We start from the raw sequence: 18,933 nt of genomic DNA on the forward strand, positions 1-18,933 counted from the left end.
CAGTTTTGGAGGCAAATTAAATTGAGATGCATTAGTTTTTAAAGGTATCAATGCCATTGTTGTTTGCACTTCTTGAGCAATCTGTCGAGATGTCCAATCTGCTTTTCAATTTTCCTCACAAATTTTGGAGTTTCTTGATTGGTGTGCTTTGCAGTGTATAATTGCTACTTCTTCAGGTTTTTGTATTGCTTTTATCAATTGCAAAATTGCATCTTGATGTTTAATGTGTGCCTTGAGAAGACAGTAGTCTTCCTTCTTTCTACAGTGCTCTGTGTACATGGACCACTCCAAAAGCATACTTTGAGCCAGTCCATATGTTTACCCTTTTCCCTTCACTTAATTCTAGTGTTCTGGTTAAGGCAACCAGTTCTGCCCTCTGGGCAGATGTATTTGCTGATAATGCTTTTGCCTCCACTGTTGTACTGACTGTTGTTACCGCATATCCAGCCTATCTGGACCCGTTCTCCACGAAGCTGCTTCCATCTGTGAATAGCTCTCACTCTGGTTGCTCCAGTGGGATGTCTCTCAGGTCTTCTCTTGCTGAATAGGTGTACTCTATTACCTCTACACAGTCGTGCTCTAATGAGCCTTCTTCAGTTGTGGTACCTAGGAACAAAGCTGGGTTCAAAAGGTTAGTTGTCTTTAGTGTGACATCATCGTGCTCAGTCAGGATTACCTGGAATTTCATCATCCTGCTTGGAGATAGCCAATGGCCCCCCTTTTGTTCTAGAACAGTGGTCACCATGTGTGGCACATAGACATCTGTGTGTCTACCCATCGTGAGTTTCCTGGCTTCTTGGATCAGCATCACAGTGGCTGCAACTGCCCGCAGGCATGAAGGCCATCCGGCACTCACGTTGTCAAGTTGTTTGGAAAAGCAGCCTACCAGCCTTTTCCAGCTTCCCAAATGTTGGGTCAGCACTCCCAGTGCTGGGTGTGATCTTTCATGCACAAACAGCTGAAAATCTTTGGATAGATCAGGCAATCCTAACACCGGAGCTGTTGTCAATGCCTCCTTCAGTCTGAGGAAGGCCTCCTTCTGTGGTTTGCCCCAGGTAAGCGGTTGTGTCTTCTGGGCTTCATACAGGGGTTTTGCAATTAGTCCATAGTCCATGATCCACAGGTGGTACCACTCTGTCATCCTGAGGAAAACTCGTAGCTCATGCAGGTTCTGGGGTTCTGGAATAGCACAAATAGCTTGAATACGATTAGTACCCAGCTTACATTGCCCTTGTGAGATTTCACACCCCAGGTAAATCACAGTCTGTTGGACAATTTGTACCTTTTCTTTAGACACCTTATATCCTCCCATTCCTAGCTGACTTAAAATTTCAATTGTTACCTTTCTGCAGGTTGTTTTCTCTTCTGAAGTTGTCAGTGTATCATCAACATACTGTAACAGCAGGTATTGTTCTCTGGTACTTGCCCATTCTCAGTCCAAATCTCCAGCTCCTTCACCAGCTGGCTTCCAAATAGGGTTGGACTGTTCTTGTATCCTTGTGGGAGTCATGTTCAGGTGAGCTGAGTTTTCCTTCCATTTTCTGGATTTTCCCATTCAAAGGCAAACAGTTTCCTACTTTCTTTGTCAAGGTGTATGCAGAAAAAGGCATCTTTTAAATCAATTCCAGTAAACCATTTCTATTTCTCTTTTACAGATGTTAACAATGTGCAAGGATTAGCTACCACTGGCTAAATATCTTTAGTTATTCTATTATTGCTCTCAAATCCTGTACTAGTCTGTATCGGTCAACACAGAAATTTGGGCTCGAGTGTTAACTACAGAAGTAATAGGTGCACGTTTAGGACCCACTATTGTCATAATTAGTACATCTTCAGTTTTGTTATTTCCAGTGAACATTTAAAATACAACCAACCTCTGCCTCTCTGCTCACCCATGAGAGGCAGAGTTACCAGTTTCCCTGATTCTAAAGCTGTTTGGGCTCCACTCCCAGAAGCTGAGAAGGAGACTGCTTTGGCTCCCAGCCCAGAGCCTGTGGAGCTGTGCTGGGTTATACAATGGGGCATTTGATACAATGAACCTGGGACAGTGCCAATTAGAAACTGCTTTACTCAACTTTTAAGTGATAAGCCATCCTTTATGTTTCTGGGGACCCCTTTCTTTATCTCTAGTGACCACCAATACGGGCGGTTAGAGATTTGTTTTCTCTTTTCTGGGTTTTCATTAAGAGAACCAATGTATCTAACACCCTTTGCTTTCTCTGATTTTTCTTCTGGGATTTTTACAGGTCCATAATTGCTACTGTAATTAATTAGCTCTTTTGCAATTTTTCTCTGTGTCCAAATTTTATGGGACCTAGCAGGAGAACGCAATTGTGAACCTGTCAGCCCGAGAGGGGTTGGTGAAGGGAGTAAACCCAGGATCAGTGGAACCAGGTTGAGCAATCAGGTTCCCAAGAAATCTGTCTAGTCTATCCACAGAGGTTATAGCTGCTATGTTTTTGGAGGAAAATTGCTGTAGGTTTAAGTGATTCTGGAAGGCCTTGAATGAAAGGGGTCATAATTTCAGTTTTCACAGGTAACAACATTGGTGATTCATAGCCAGCAATTAATTTTCTTTTGTGCATCATTTGCAAGCAGGCAGCTTTGTGAATGTTTTCAGGAGTTGGTTTGGGGTACTCACTATAGCTATAGGGTCCCCCCTTTCCAAGGGGTGAAGCCCCTCTGCCCAATAAGCTGTGTGCTGAGTTAGGGACCATGGGTTACGTCTGTCTCCTGCTGTTAAGAAGACTTCATGTCCCCAGTGCCCACTGGATTCCAGTTCCTCAATCGAATTTGATCACCTCTAGTGAGAGACACTGGGAATACGTATTCTGTCTCTGACTTGTGAGGGAGACGCCCGTACTCCCCTTTTTTTCTCTTTTTTTTTCTTTTATCTTTTTTTTTTTTTTCCTTTTTTCTATTTTTAGTGGCTATGTGTGGATCAAGACTTTTATCATTGATATAATTATATTCTGTTTTAATTAGAGGTTTCAAACTAGGACAGGAGTGTTCCCCACAATTTTATCCAAGTTAGCTCTTTTTGAGGGTAAATTTGATTAATGAGAGGGGTTTCCCTCTCTTGTTTCTTTTAGCAAGTCAGCATTCTTTGAATTTTATTATGGAGGGCTGCTCGCAACAGATTGATCTTACTTCTTTCTTCATCCAATTGTTTTTGCAAAATTTTAACTAGGTTTTGGAGGTAGTTTTTTCCTCACTTCTTTACTTACAGCGAGTTTCTATAGCTGCTGTAAGACAAGCTCCCAAAACTGAGCAGAGTACAGTTTTATTTTTGTCCAGTTTAAATTTTGTTTCATGTTGTAAAGAACATACTCTGTCAATCACATTTTCCAAATTAAACCAATTATTGAGCACCAACTTTTCCCTCCTGGAGAAGGTCTGACATTGTGTTTTGCTAACAGAGCATAACATGCATAAAATGCAGTTTTAACTTTTGCACTGCTGTTTTCAGTCATTTTTACAAAGGAAAAACCACTACAGGGAGGTATAAACTTAAATTATACACACACACACACACAACTTTTTGCTTCCCTGGATGGGTAAAAAGACCAAATCTGCTTGGGAGGCACTCCTTCAGTTTAAAATTCTGGTTGTCTTTCTGCTACACCAAGCAGTCAAAATCCATATACACAACAACAACAAAAACATTCCTGCCCTTTTGCACGAAGAGATCTTTGGTGAAATTCTGCAGACAGAGCCCTCAAGTGAGTGTGGGGTGCTTTTCACCTCGGCGTGTGCAGTTTGTGGGAAATTCGAGTCGCCCCCCTTGCTTTCTAGACACCGCTCACTCTTTGGGAGTGTCGGGCTGGGTGTGGCTGGAGCGAGACGTCCTTCCCCTAATACAGACTGCACAACAAACCTGCAGCCCCTTCTGTCTGTCAGAAATCCTGTCCGTGACTCCAGTTTAAATGTCAGGATTCAATAACGCGAGTGGGACTCATGAGAGGTTTGTTTGATCTCAGAGTGCAAAAAGGACACAAAGGGATTTCAGTTTAAATCAAAACAACAATAATGTACTTTTATTTTAGTGCCAACCACAAGGGTTATGCGATAGAGGAGAGAGAGAGAGAGAGAGAGAGAGAGAGAGAAATAAAGAAAACAAAGTAAAGAAAGAGAGAAGAGGTTATAGCTACCAACAGATGAGACGGGGTCCCTGGGGTCTTTTTCTGTGGGAGATCTCGCATAAATTAACTTAGTCTTATGTAATTCTTCCCCAAAGTTACCTTGTTTCCAATGTGCTAATAAGCACCCCAAAGGAGAAGTACCCAGTATGGGAGCACTGCAGCCCAGAACCCTGCTCCATGTCACAACTACAATACACCAAATGCCGAACCTGCGACGCTTTCGCACTCGTCTGACAGACGGCGCCTGGGCAATACCAACAGGAATTCCTTTAGCCCAACCACGCGCAGCTTTCGCTGTGTCTAACTGGCAGGCACCCAAACCAAAGTAAAGCACCTTACCTTTCTCTCCCGGGGACGTTGTGAGCAGCGGAGACGGTCGCAGCCGGATGGGCTCCCCGAGAATCCCTCGGTGCCGGCTGGAGCGTGATCGGGTCGTGAGCAAGCTCAGCAGCACTCACAGGGTCCCATCTGGGGTGCCAAAATGTTAGAGCTCAGGAACACACATAATCACAGAATGATTATATGAAGGTGCTTTATTGAAGAGCTCTGGGTATCAGGGGTACACATACCCAAATCTGACCCGACTTGGTTTTGAGTTGAACATGTTTTTACACTCCATCCTTATATAACTTACATATTAATTATTAAACTTATATTGTTCTATTGTAAGCATTGTTTTTATCCAAGCATGGATTCCTCGTGATCCCCCCCCAGCCCCCTAACATTGTTCCTCATGTTCTTTAAACAATAATTATATCTAATCATATCTAACAATCGTATCATTTATCATATACTGATTACACAGGTGCAGTTTGACCTGATCTTTAGCGAGCACAAGGTCTAACATTTCCCAGGGCCTACTTTTCCCAGGGCTTGGCAAACTTAACTTTCTTGCTAAGTCTCCAAATTTTCTAAGATTTTAGAACCTTTTACTATCACCCCCATCGTGTCCATCTCGCTGGTGCCCTGGAGCTCCCAGCCCGGCCCCGGCCGCCTGCTCTGCTCCCTGATGGATTTCTCCCCTGCCCACATCCAGCTGAGCTGCTCCCAGGGCCAGCAGCAGCTCTCGGGCCACGTGCTGGCCACTGCCGTGCTCCCCAGCGGGGACTGGAGCCAGCAGCTCCTGGTGCTGCTGGAAACCGCCCCCGGCAATGCGGGCTCAGCTCCAGCTGCCAGGTGGAGCACGTCAGCCTGGAGCACCCCCTGAGCCGGCACTGGGGCACGGCCCGGCCCCCACAGCGCCGGGGGCAGCGGGGGAGGCACTGGGGGGGCCCAGAGGGGGACTGGGGTGTGCTGGGAGGAACTGGGAGGGAGTTACAGATAGACTGGTTTAAACTGGGGAAGGGATTGAGGTGCTTAGGATGGCTGAGAAGGGGATTAAAGGATGTTGGGGAGGGTGGGATGAGGTTCTGGGGGTCCTGGTGGACACTGGGAGGGAGTTTGGGGGTGCTGGGTGTCACTGGGAGGGATTTGAGTGAGCCTGGAGGAGCTGGAAGGAGATTGGGCATTGGAAAGCAGGGATTGGGATGAGGTTGGTTGTGCTGGGAAGAGACTGGGAGGGGACTTGATAAGTCCTGGTGGGGCTGGGAAGGGACTGGGAGAGAGTTTGGGGGTCCAGGGGCAGTGGGGAGAAATTGGGAGGGGGCTGTGGGATCCTGAGAGGAACAGGAGGGGCTCTGGTGGGTCCTGGGGAGGCTGGGAAGAGACTGGGAGTGATTTACCAAAATAGCAATATTGATCCAGTATCAATATCAATCTGTTAATGGACAAAAAAACCTCTCCAACAGTTTAAAGTTACAAAGTGGATGTTTAATCACAGCACTGGGCGAGTGAGGGAGTCACCCCTTAATACACACTGCAAGTTGACAAAAGATTCCAGTGTCTATTTATTTACAAAAGTCTTAAATATCCAAAATACTAATACATATGTATAATGTTAACACCTCCCATGCTCCGCTTTGGATTAAAATGCACGGTAATGATTTAAAATGTCATTACACCTGCGTGGTTGGCTCCCTAATTTGAGGAGGGGGTCGTTTTGGCGAGGAGTCATCAAGAGATGAAGGAAAACCGCTCTTCCTCACTCTCACCTTTCTACCTTTATAATGGGTGACATTACAAATGACATTTGGTACAACTCCAGTTTCCTCCCTTGTGACTTTGAAATGGGTTTCCAGATGTAAGGTCTGTGATCTTCCTGAACCCGTTTATCAGTTTCTCTTTTCTCATTATAAGCACATCTAAACAAACATACAATGAAAAGTAATTTTTTACCTATGACCAAGATTCATTATCTCAAATCCTGCTTCTCAATTATTAACTCTAACAACTTCCAGCAAGGCCTATCTCTAGCTAAGATCTCCAATTTTTCTAAAATTCTTAATTGCGTAAAATTAGTGACTCCAAAGGTTTCAGAGGGTCCTGGGTGGGCTGGGGGAGACTGGGAGGGTGCTTGGAGGGGCTTGGGGGTTCTGTGAGAGGTTTTGGAGGTCCTGACTTGCAGATGCCCCAGGGATGCCATGAAACGCTACCCACAGCAAGATGTCAAGGGGATTGGCGGCTCCATGTTGGGCTTTGTCTTCCTGGCACTGGGGCTCGGCTTCTGCCTGTACAGGAAGGTGAGGGGGAAACCCGGGGGTCGTTTCCTCCCCCCCACAGAGTGTGTGTGCTCCCCTCTGGGCCCCCCAAGCCCGGTGTCACCCCCTTTTCTCTGCCCACACAGCTCCTGAGGCAAAAGGTTCTCGAGGATTGAAAGTCAACAATTCCCACTGTCGGTCTGTATCCTGTTGGATTTTCATTCCCCTGCTTTTATCCAGGTGCCCACAGGGAGCCAGGAAGATGTGGAGCCTCCCAGCCAGGTGTCTTCCCAACACGGATCACCAGGACCACGGATCACCAGGGCTCTGCCCAACGGGGGTCACTGGGGATCATCCAACGCCGATCCTCCCATGGGGGACGGAGCTGGAGCAGCGCACGAAGCTCTTCCCGCACTCGGGGCACTCGCAGGGCTTCCCTTACTGGTGCCTCCGTTGGTGTCGGGTCAAGTCAGATCTCTGTGAGAAGCTCTTCCCACACTGGGGACACTCGTAGGGCCTCTCCCCACTGTGGATGCGCTGGTGGGCAGTGAGGGTGGAGTTGTGCTTGAAGCCCTTTCCGCAGTCGGGGCAGCGGAAGGGCCTCTCCTCTGTGTGAATCCGCTCATGAAGGAGGACATGGGAGGTTGTCCGAAACCTCTTCCCACACTCAGGACACTCGTAGGGCCTCTCCCCAGTGTGGATGTGCTGGTGTGTTCTCAGGTCAGAGCTCCACCCAAAGCTCTTCCCACATTCCAAGCAGCTGTAGGGCCGTTCCCCTGTGTGGATCACCTGGTGTCTCATCAGGTAAGAGATATCTCTGAAGCTCTTCCCACATTTTCCACACTCGTAGGGCTTTTCCCCAGTGTGGATCCTCTGGTGCCGGAGCAGGTTAGATCTCTTTCTGAAGCCCTTCCCACATTCCAAGCACTTGTGGGGCTTCTCCCCCTGCTCTGAGCTCTGGCTGGATCTCTGGCCGTGTTCCTGGCACAGGGGGGATCTTTCCTCCTCGCAGCTCCCTGGACTGGGTTTGCAGCCTTTCCTTGTGCGGGATCTCTGGGGCTTATCCTCCTTCTCCATCTGAACACAGTTCAGGAATGTAAAATCCTGTTTGGGGGGAAAAAACAACAGTAGAGCACCTTGGACTGGGGGTTCGTCCTTGGCCAAGTTTATATCAGAAAGTCACTTGGCAGTTGTATCTGTAAGAACCTCCAGGACACCAAGATTCAGCCCAGTCATCCTCCAAATATCAAAACAGATGAAAAACTAATCAAACAACAAGATTCAGCCAAAACCCCCTGCAAAATAGAAACGTTCAGCCCTCACAAGAAACTAAAGCACCAACATTTAGCTCAATAAAGCTCAGAAACACCAAGATTCAGCCCAGTGAAAATTGTGGATCCCCCTCCCCAATCACCCGCTGCATGTGGGGGAGAGAGGGAAACACTCCTGGGGCTGGGGGGACTGCAGAAACAGAGATAAACTTTGTGCTGCTTCCTCTTCCTACTCCTACTCCTCCTCCTCCTGAGTCCCCACTCTACCTCACACTCCTCCTTCTGCAAAACCCCAGGTACATAATTTCACCATTTTGCTCTTCAACCCTGCTTCTCCTTCCCTTCTCCTCCTGCCCCCAGGCCCAGCACCCACTGCCGCCTCCCTCTTCCCCCCCAGTCCCACAGCATCCCACCGCAGGGGCACGGATGGAGCTGGGCCAGCTCGGCCTGGGGCAGCGCTGGGCTCTCGGCCGCTTCCGCCCGCACTCGCTCCCCACTGCAGCCGCTCCCGCCACCACAGCGCGGGGGGGCCCGGCCTTGGCGCTCCCCCCTCCCACCTCCCCAAATTCCCCTCAAGGGGGGCGCCAAGGCCCGGGGGGGAGGGGCGCAGCTGGGCTCCAGCTGGGGAACGCTGGCAGCTGCGGCTCTGCCTGGACACTGATGAGTCATCAGCGCCGCGCGCTCTGATTGCCTCAGCCCTGCCTGAGCCCTGCGCCTGCACCAAGGGGGGACACCCTGCTCCAGGGGGGATGGCCCCAAAACGGGGGAACCCCAGCAAAGGAACAACAACAAAGGCTCTTTACAAACTGATCCCGTCAACCTCATTGCACATAGGGCCAGGGACGTGGACATAAGGAAGGGACAGGAGGAGCCATCAGCTGCACAAAATGTTATTAATTGATGACACAGACTGCTGCTCAGCCAAGGTCCTGCTAAATTCATCAACTTCCAGAAGAACAACAAAGACTTAACGCAGCCATCAATATCGTTAGCTATACAAAAGTGGGGTGCATACTAAGGGGGGTATGTAGGAGGTGCATTGAGAAGTCTGTACCTGTCCAGTACTTCAGTCAATGGGGAAAGGGAGAGGTAGATGTGACCAAGAAAATTAGTATGAAAAGGAGGCTTTGTTCTCCAAGAATTGGAGAAATCTCATTAGAAATGTCCCACGGCCTCACCCATTGTTATGAATGAAATTACTCTTGCAGGACTCCTCTGTCTTCCTTGTGGACAGAAACCTCTGGGGATGTCAATTTTTCCACACACCTTGGGGCTCCTCCGCAATTCCTTCCACCGTCCGGGCCGGCGGGCACTGAGTGCAGCTGAAGGTGCCTCACCCAGTTTGGGGGATCGGCTCCCTCGGCTGGCGGCGGCACCGGGGATTGATTGGGTACCCGAGAGTGAGCAGGAGACAGACGAGGGACGAATCAGGGGGGCTCTCAAGAGTCGGCAGGGAGAGAGCACTGAAAATCTCAGCAGTGACTCCAGTGGCATCTTCGGGGAGTAAACATGGCAGGGCACCCAGGGAGGGGACAAAAGGGAAAGCCAGAATGGGCTCCCAGCCAAAGGGATGAGGATCCCAAAATATCTCTCAAGGGTCCCTTCGGAGCATGTTGAGGCAGTTTACACATTCTCCCAGAGGGAATTAAGGACATGGACACCCAGGGGGGCAATAAGGGAAATCCAGAAGGGATTTAGACAACAGGGGATGGATGGTGTTGGCGTGCTGGGAAGGGACTGGCTGAAGGGGAGTGTGCAGGAATGTGCTTAAGGCAAGAAGCAGCAGAAGGAATCCATTGGGTAAGAAACAGGATGATGGAAAAGAGGAGGAAGAGAAAAATACCGAGGACTGGGATGTTTTTCAGAAGGGTCTTATCCTCAGAATTTGCCAGCTGACTCAGATCCTTTGTATCCCAGTTCTCCAGGACAGGAAAAGAAGGAGGTCAGGATTTCAGGGGGTTTCTCTGAGCTGGGAGCGGCAGGAGCGGGCGCAGAGCTGCGGCACCGGGAGCACGGGCTGGGGGCCTGTGGGGAGCTGTGGGGCCGGGCCGGGGCTGTGGGGCAGCCGGGGCTCAGCGCCGGGCGCTGCCTGACCCCAGCACCCCCCGGGCAGGGCCGGCAGTGGCCCCCGGCCCCCAGGAGGCTGCGGGACGCCCCGGCCGCTGCCCGGCCCCGTGGAGCTGCCGGCCCTGCCCGCCGGGGGGGCCGCCTTTGGACACTGCGGCAGGACAGGGACCGGCTCTGGGATACGGGCTGGGGAGGGGAGCCTCAGCACAGCCAGCACCAGGAAGGAACAGCTCAGAAATGGGGATTAGACCTGCAAGGATCCAGATGATCTTTTAAGCATTTTGTGCTGGGTCCCTGCAGAAAGGAAGGATTTTGCAGAAAGCTCAGCAGCTGCCACACGATGAGCACCCACAGGCACTGAGGGGGGCTGCAGCAGGGCCACAAGAAGCCCCTGCAGCACTTGCTCACAAAGGCTCAGCAGCTGAATGCAGCAAGGGATGAGCAAAAGGCCAAGCTGAAGGCAAAGGCCATGGCACAGTTCCTACAGCCCCTGAGGGATCAAGCCCAGGGCCCAAGGGGGCCCCAGCACCCAGGGGACACCCTCGGCCACAAGCACCTGGCACAGGCATTGCCCTCCTGGCCAGGGGACAGCCCACCCAAACAGCCCCTGGCAAGGAATCAGCCTTCCAGCTGCAGGGCACAAGGACACTGCAAGCACAGACAGGAGCACCCTCAGCACCAGCAAGTCCAGCCCTTGATGGACACGGATTCTTAGCGCTCTCACAGCTCCCATTCCACCAGGGACCCACCACACTGCAGCCCTTGGGAACATCCAGGGTGGCTCTGGATCCAGAGGAGACCTTTCCTGATGGACACAGGGGCCTCTCCATCCACTCAGAATCTTACACTTAAGGGGGGAAAATTGTTAAGGAATATTTTAATAATTAAGGCACTATGTGGGAAAGATGAGTGGGTGTGTTTTATTCAGCCACTATTAGGAGATGGGGGGGATGGGTTTGAAATGCAGGAATTTTTATTTGCTCACAATTGTGATTGTAATTTACTAGGAAGGGATTTGATGGCTAAATGGGAAATGGAAATTACTGTTGCAAAAGGTGATACAGAGGCTGGTTCTGTTGTACCTCTGTGTCAAATGTCGGGCAGAGCCATGGCTGAAGTGAACCCACAAGTGTGGGCAGACCCAGGGAAATTGGCAAAATTAGATATGGAGCCTCTCCAAATTTCCCTCAAGCAACCAGGACAAGAGGTGTCGAAAAGCAATCCCCTGTTCCAAGGGAGGGAAGGAAGGGCTCACAGCCTGTCTGTGAGCCCTGCTCAAGGCACGGCTTGGGGAGCAAGGGATGGCTCCCTAGAATGCTCCTATCCTGCCAAACAAGAAATCCAATGGAATCCACAGAATGCTGCAGGACCCAAGAAGAAGAAATGAGATGATGAAACCGAGGCACCCCACACTCTCAGATCCTTACACCATCCTCAACCAGGGGCCCTCCTCACACTGCTGCCATTCACAACTTGATGCAAAAGATGCTTTCTGGGGATCTGCCCACTTCCACAGGATGCAAACAGAATTCTGCCTTGGGCTGGCAACAAGAGGTAGAAGGGAAAATGCTCAAGACATGGACAGTCCTTCTGCAGGGATGCACGGAAGCACCGGCCTGATTGGGGCAAGCCTTGCAGGAAATATCAAAGGAATTGACCTCACCCCCAGGGACTGGCTTAATGCAGGATGTGGATGACTTGATCCAGTCAGGAGGACAAGGAGAAGAGGTAGAGGAAGCCTCTGTGAAATGGCTTCATTTTCAGGCTAAAAAGCGGCTTTGAGTATCTGAAAAAAAAGGGCAAATGGTAGAGAAAATGGTTAAATATTTGGGAACTATTTTGACTGAAGCTTTGTCTTGCATTGACCATGAGAGCGTTCAGGGAATCTCAGAAATAATGATCCCTAGGACTAAGAAGGAACTGCAGCAATTCTTAGGATTAACAGGGAATTGTAGGAGCTGGATTGAGGATTCTCTCCTCTCGCCAGAACATTGTGTGACATTTTACTCCCAGGTATTCTCAATTTTACGGGGTCGACATAAGAAAGAGAACAAAACTTAACAAAATGAAAAAAATAAAATGATTGATGCCCCAGCCATGGCTCTTCCAGACTCAGAAATCTGAACTGGAAGGGAATATTAAACAGGCCACCCCTGAGCCTGCACTGAAGGCAACGCAGCAGCAGCCAGGGCTCCCCAGCGGGGGAAGCCCCTGGGCCTGCCCACAGATCCTCTGCTCAAATCCTCGGCCTGGCCACCCTCCTTTGCCATCTCCAGCCACTGCCAGACAATCCTTGCTCTCACTCTTGCAGCTTCAGCCCTTTCTGTGCCTGCCCTCGCCACAGCTGCTGGGGAAGGCACCGGGACAATTCCACTCTGCCTCTCAATTACACTCACACTCTGCTCTGCCTGGGATTCGATTCTGGCAAAATAGACCAACTTTAAAATGGTTTAAAATCTTATTTCTCTGGTCACACTAGGTTTGCCTTTACCTTGGGGAAAGGAATTTTAATGTTTCTTTTCCACCACTCAGCAGAGATGTGTTTAACATCTCAACAGACTGGGAATAGCCCAAAAGATTCCCACCCAGATAACGACCATCAACAAAACATCAACACCCAGCAGCAAACATCAACCAACATCTCCCCCAGACACTGCCCCAGGCACAGCTGGAGACACCTGGTCTGGAAAAGGCTGAGCAGGAAATCCAGGAGTGCCCACCTAATTCACATCACAGGCACAGAAATCCGGCTGCAACAGGAAACCAAATCCAAACAACTCCACACCTTCAAACCAATGAACATTAAACCAATGGATTTCTATGGGGTCAGACTGTATAAAGTTTTGGAAAAATCTAGTCAAACTCATGTGTCATGGAATGATTCTCTCTGCACACCCAGCCTAAGAGTGCATGAAATTATTCCTGTTGCACATCCTGGCCAGAATCAAGTAATGCCTTATTTCTCTAAAGACATTGTGGAGAGTTTTTGTTTTTCACAGTTTCAGTGAAAAGATTACACGGTTAGAATAAATTTTCATAATAATTTTACTACTATATTGTCGGTTCTGTTTGGGCCAGTGGTGTGAGAATCAGTTTTTAGTCCTAGGAGAAGGAAAACACTTGATTGCTTTCTCATTCTTGTTTTATATTTCTACGTGACTCTTAGTGATGATAAAATGATGGTATGAGTTTTTCAATGTTCACGTTTAAGCTGCACTTTGAAAACTAGAAGAGCTTTAAAGTTGGCGCTTTAACACATAAACAATTAATAAAATATTGTTTAAAAAAAAAAAAAAGCAGATCAGTGGGGGCCACGTGTGAGTGATGGGATGTCTGCCCTGGAAGAGAAGCTTTGATCCAGGCAGCCAGGAGAGAAGCTTTAGAAATGCAAATTAACACTGATGGGACAAAGCCTTCTCAATGGACCAGGGGCTTCCTGCCTGCAGGAGGAATTGGGCTGATTCTCTCTGCCCCTCAGCCCAAGCTCTGCCTGCTTGCACAGATGGAATTTGCACAGCTAAAGGCAGAGCCCATTGTGAGGATATCTGACTCTGCAGCAGAAATTGGTTAAGCTGCAAAGGAAAACAGAAAATGGGGAATGTTGTGAAAACTGCACTAAAACAAATTGGGGGGAATCATCCCTGTCCCCACTCCAACATGTGCTGTCACTGTCTATGTTATATAGGGTGTACCATAAATAAATCCACTGTGCTTTATTTGCCACCACAAGTTCAGAGAAATCAGTTGGGAATTCCAAGAATGTGATGATTTAATATGAGAAAAACTGACAATTGATGGAGCTGTGGCTGGAGTGAAACAGAAATTAAAAATTAGGAAATAAACACAAAGAAATGCTTGACTAAAAGGGGGGTTTGACAAAAACCATACCCTGACACGCTGATCCACAAGAACAAGAAAAGAGTCAGACTGCAAGGTAAGATAAGGAGCTGGAATACACAAACAAGATGCAAAGACAAAGGCACCACCAGATAAAGGAGATTCTTCAGACCCTAAGCCGGAAAGAACAGATTTAAAGTTCCAAAAGGTGGCCAGAGGAATGAAAGAGGCATGGAGTTAATTGTAATATGAAGTGAGGACAAGCAGAGTTAAAAAATGAATATGTTTTAGGCATATCTTGTAAACCTAGTCTGTAAAAGATAAAAAGAGAAAAACCAAATCAAAAATGTGTGCATGCTTTTCGGAGGAGATATCCCCCATCCACCTCAGTGCTGAATAAATTCATACCTACTCTTAAAACTACTCTGCGAGTTATAGAGCTCTTTTTATTTCGCATATCAGGAGGGAGCACCCAAAAATGAGGAAAAGATGAACGACCACCAGAAGAAATCCTGCAATACCATGGACCAGACCCTGGGAACCCTGATGAATTCATATCAGGTACCAGAGAAACCATTTATCATTTCAATGGCATAATTAGATTACAGGATGTCATTGAAATAATAACCAACCAGACAGCTCCAGCTCCTGACCCTCCTCCCAACCAATCCACTCAGATGAGGAACACAACATTTCACCATGGGATGGGATCAGATTATCGATTAGCAGAAAATCGAGGCAGAGTTTGTGGAGAAGTTAAGTAACTCAAACTACTCTTGGCAGATAGATGGCAATGGAAAAGTAGTAAAACAGATAACAAAGGAAATAGCAAAGCAGCTCATGTACTTGTCCAAACGTGGAAAGGATGGGAATGGGACACAGTTTTGTGCTTCCCTGGCAGGCCACGCATGAAACAAATGCTATTTCTCCTCTCATGTGCTACAGCAACTCTCATCTTTTTACCATGCACCACACCTTGCTGAGTGCAGCTCATTCAGCAGCTGAGCAAGGGGATGCAGGTGGCAGCCAGGCCTCCTGAGCCACAAACGGCTACAAAAGGACAGAGAATGAGGGCACTGAGAGCAATCCCAAAACCAAAGAACACCCAGGAAGAAAAAACAGAGGCAATGAGTGAATCTGCTTGGAGATAGGGCCAGGGACTTCTACATAAGGAAGAAATGGGATAAACCATCAGTTACAGAAAATGTTACTAATTGTTAAGGACTGCTTCTCAGAGCAAGTCCCAACACATTCATGAACTTCCAGAAGAACAAACACTTCACAGAGCCAGGAATATCGGGTGTTATACAAAAAGGACATGCAGCAGGCGGATCGGGAAGGCTGAACCTTCCAAGCACCTCCGCCAGTGTTGGGCAAAGGGACAGGGACATGCGGCCGGGAAAATCAGGACAAAAACGAGGCCGCGTCCTCCAACAACTGGAGAGAGCGCATGGCAAATGGCCCATGGCCTCTCCCTTTGGGCAGCAATAAAGTCACTTGCACACCACTCCTCTGGCTCCTTGGGCCACACAAACCTCTGGCGCCGGGAATTTTCCCGCCCAGCCCCGGGCACAGCGCAGCCACCTCCGGCCTCCCGACACGAAGCGGGACGAGCCAGCGCTGCTCCGCCACCGCCTCCTGCCGAGGCCCCAGCGGCAAGGAGACCGCGGGCAGCCGCTCCCGCAGCGCCCTCAGCCCAGGGCCAACACGGGCCGGCCACGGCACAAGCCACCCGCCACAGCCCCCTGCCGCCCCCTCCCGGGCCCGCAGCGAGCCCCGAGCCCCCTCAGAACCGAGCGCGGCTCCCACCTGCGATGGCTGGGGCCGCCTCCGAGCTCCGCCGCCGCCTCACCGGGCTCCGGCCGCTGCTGCCGCCGCTGCCGGGCCCGCACAGACGCTCCGGCAATGGCGGCTCTCCTGCCCCACGGCCGCCCTGGGGGCGCCAGCGGGGCCGGGCTTGTCCCCGCTCTGCCCAATCAGCGCGCGCCAGAGCCACGAGTGACGGCAGAAGCAGCCAATCGCAGCCAGCGGCGGGCTCTGCACACGGCACAGCCCCGCCCCGCGCTCTCAGGGCCCGCCCCGGGCTGCGTGAGGGGAAAGGCGGGGATGAGGAACAGCCCTGGAACGGGCCCGGCCCGAGCCGCCATTGAACTCCCAACACAAACAAAGTTCTCCGCAGCTCCCGGCCCGCCTTGCCCAGCCCTGGCTGCTGGGTGGCTCTGGCTCAGCGGGAAGCCGTGGAGCCTCACTTCTCCTACGTCTAATTAGGAGAATTGGTGCATTGCTTTGATTTCCCCCCCAAAAGGGAAAACCGCACCAAACCCCTTTGGCTGAGTGGAGGAGAGGAGAGATTTCCTGCACAAAACATCCAAAATCGTTTGTCCCCAGGTTGGGAAGAGCCAACCAAAGCGAAGTGAGCCGGGACCCCCCAGCAGCGCCTCTCTGCCGTCCCAGCTGAAGCCCTCGCTGGCTGCTCCAGGCTGGATCCAGCACTGGGAGCACTGGGAAGGGGCCCCGGCTCGGGGCGCAGCCCCCGGGGCAGCCCCACGGCCCCCACGGCAGCTCCAAGGCTCCGCCAGCTGGGATGGGGCCACGGTCTGTTCATCTCCCGTGGCTTTTCTCGCTTCTCAGGGACAGTAGTCATTCCCCTGCTGCACTCGGATCTCTCCCACCCGAGAGGTCTCCTGGAACTTTTCCAAACTGAGTCCATTCCATGGGGAGCAGCCCCCTCACAGTGCTGCAGCGTGGGTCACTCTGCCACAGGGTCAGACCTTCCAGGACAGGCGGCTCCAGCGGGGGCCCCTCTGTCCACAGGTGTCCCCCGGGGTCACAGCCTCATCTCAGGCATTCCCCTGCTCAGGCATGGGCTTCTCCAGGGGCTGTGGGTGTATCTCTGCATTCTGGTGAATCTTCAGGGCCAGTCAATCTGCAATTCCCATTGTTGGTCTGTGTTCTGATGGATGTTCCTGCCCCAGTGTTCACCCAGGTGCCCACAGGGAGTCAGGAAGATCTGTTTGGTCAAGGTTTATCTCTGTGAGAAGCTCTTCCCACACTGGGGACACTCGTAGGGCCTCACCCCAGTGTGGATGTGCCGGTGCCTGATGAGGGTGCAGTTTTGTGAAGCTCTTCCCACAGTCAGGGTGGTGGAAGTGCCTCTCGTCTGTGTGAATCCACTGACGTTTGATGAGACCTGAGCTCCTTGGAAATCTCTTCCCACACTCAGGATGCACTGGTATGCCCCAAGGCTGGAGTTCCAGCTGAAGCCCTCTCCACACTCCCCACACGTGTAGGACTTCTCCCCTGTGTGGATCTTCTGGTGACAAATCAGATTGGACATCTCAGTGAAGCTCTTCCCACATTCCCCACACTCGCTGGGGCATTCTCCTGTGTGGATGTTCTGGTGCCAGATCAGGTGGGAGCTGCGACTGAAGCTCTTCCCACATTCCATTTGTGGGGCTTCTCCCTGCCATGAGCTCTCTCCCCTGCTCTGAGCTCTGGCTGGATCTCTGGACACCTTCCTGGCACGGGGGGGAATCCTTCCTCCTTGCAGCTCCCTGGGCTGGGTTTGCAGCCCCTCCTCATGCAGGATCTCTGGGGCTTTTCCTCCTCCTCCATCTGGCCATGGCCATGGAATGACAAATCCTGGTTTGGGGGAAATCAAAGTGGGAGTGCCTTGGAGTAGAGGCTCCTCCTGCCCAAGTCCATGTCTAGAGCTCAGCAGGAGTCTTGTGTCCATGAAAATCTCCAAAATATCAAGATTCAGCCCCAAAAAATCTCCCAGGAGTTCCCCATCTCTTGTCTTTCCACTTCTGGGCTTCCAGAGGTTTCCCTTCCCTGGGATGATGGGGGTCCAAGGGCTCCAGGGGTTCCCCCTTCTCTGGGGTCCTCCTTAGCGATGATCCAGGGGCTTTTGGGGGTCCATGGGGTCCCTTTTTCCCCTAATGCTCTGCTTTGAGATCCCAGGGATCTCAGGAGTGTCTCCTCTCCAGGCTCCCACCTCTCCAAGCTGCCAGGGTCCCTGAGATCCAGGATCGCTCCTCTCTGCTCTCCCCACTCTGGGGGTCCCTGGGGTTCCTCTCCTCTGCGCTCCTGGGGGTCCCCTGGACCAATGTCCACCCCCAGCCAATACTGGGCAATGGCCACGTGGACCCCAAAGATCCCCCAAGGGGCTCAGCTTTGGGGTCCTGCAAGATCCAAACCTACACACACAGAGAAAAAAAACCTCCCAGGGACGCCAGACAATATTTGGGGCTCAATTCCACAATCTGCAAGTTCCAAACACACCCCAATAAAAAGACCCTCTCAGGGACCCCCTGACAGATTTGGGACCAGCTCCCCCTCCCTGCTCACCTGCAGGATGAGGTGGGGGTGATGGGCCCGTGGCCGGGGGTGCTGCGGACACAGGGGGCACTGGAACCTCCAGCTTCTCCTTCTATTCCTGTTCCTGCTCCTCATTTTCCTTTCTCCCTCCTCCTGCTCCTCCTCCTTCCTAATCCCACCTCCTCCCCAGTTCCTGCCTTCTGTATATTTAGAGTGGAGAATCTTGCTTGTTTTTAGAACTAGAACAAAGATTCCAGATGGAACAAGCCTTGCTGGTTTTACTCAGCAGTATCAGTGGCTACAGGTCGTGTTTGCTTTGGTTTGGTCCTGTCCTCGTTCCTCCTCAGTGCTCAGGCTGGCCTATGGGGTGTCCTTGTTTGCTGCATTTTCAGAGTTCCTCTTGGATCCTCTGGGCAATAGGCTGTGCCCTGGGAGGATTCTTTGTGCTCCTTTGTGACACAGGAGAAGCTTCCAGGCGGTTTTTGCGTGAGCGGCTGCTGTGGTGTTACAGGAACGTTGCCACGTCCCCGTGGTGTTCCCGTTGCTGTGGGACACGGAGGCCTCAGTGTCCAGAGCGGCTCTGGGCGCCTGCTCGTTGCCAGAGGATCCTCCTGCCCGAGGCATTCTCAGCAGCCAGCCCAGCCCCTGACGGGTGTCCTTCTGTGCTTGCAGGGGTACAGTCTGCAGACGTGTGCAGCGCAGCCAAAATGATGCAGCAAG

The 18,933-nt window shown here is 51.0% G+C and overlaps 1 protein-coding gene and 1 pseudogene across 1 annotated transcript in view; one reads left to right on the forward strand and one right to left on the reverse strand.

Annotated features, from left to right (window-relative positions):
- LOC131588621 (gastrula zinc finger protein XlCGF49.1-like) overlaps positions 1-15,797 on the reverse strand; it is a 243,448-nt gene extending 227,651 nt beyond the window's left edge. The window contains exon 1 of the mRNA XM_058857577.1: positions 15,703-15,797. The gene's annotated coding sequence lies outside the window, so the exon portion shown is untranslated. The remainder of the gene's footprint in view (positions 1-15,702) is intronic.
- The window catches only part of LOC131588452 (zinc finger protein 208-like), a 443,404-nt pseudogene that overhangs the window by 261,847 nt on the left and 162,624 nt on the right, over positions 1-18,933 (forward strand).

The sequence above is a fragment of the Poecile atricapillus genome, chromosome 26 (assembly GCF_030490865.1).
Source record: "Poecile atricapillus isolate bPoeAtr1 chromosome 26, bPoeAtr1.hap1, whole genome shotgun sequence".
In the NCBI taxonomy this organism is placed as follows: Eukaryota; Metazoa; Chordata; class Aves; order Passeriformes; family Paridae; genus Poecile; species Poecile atricapillus.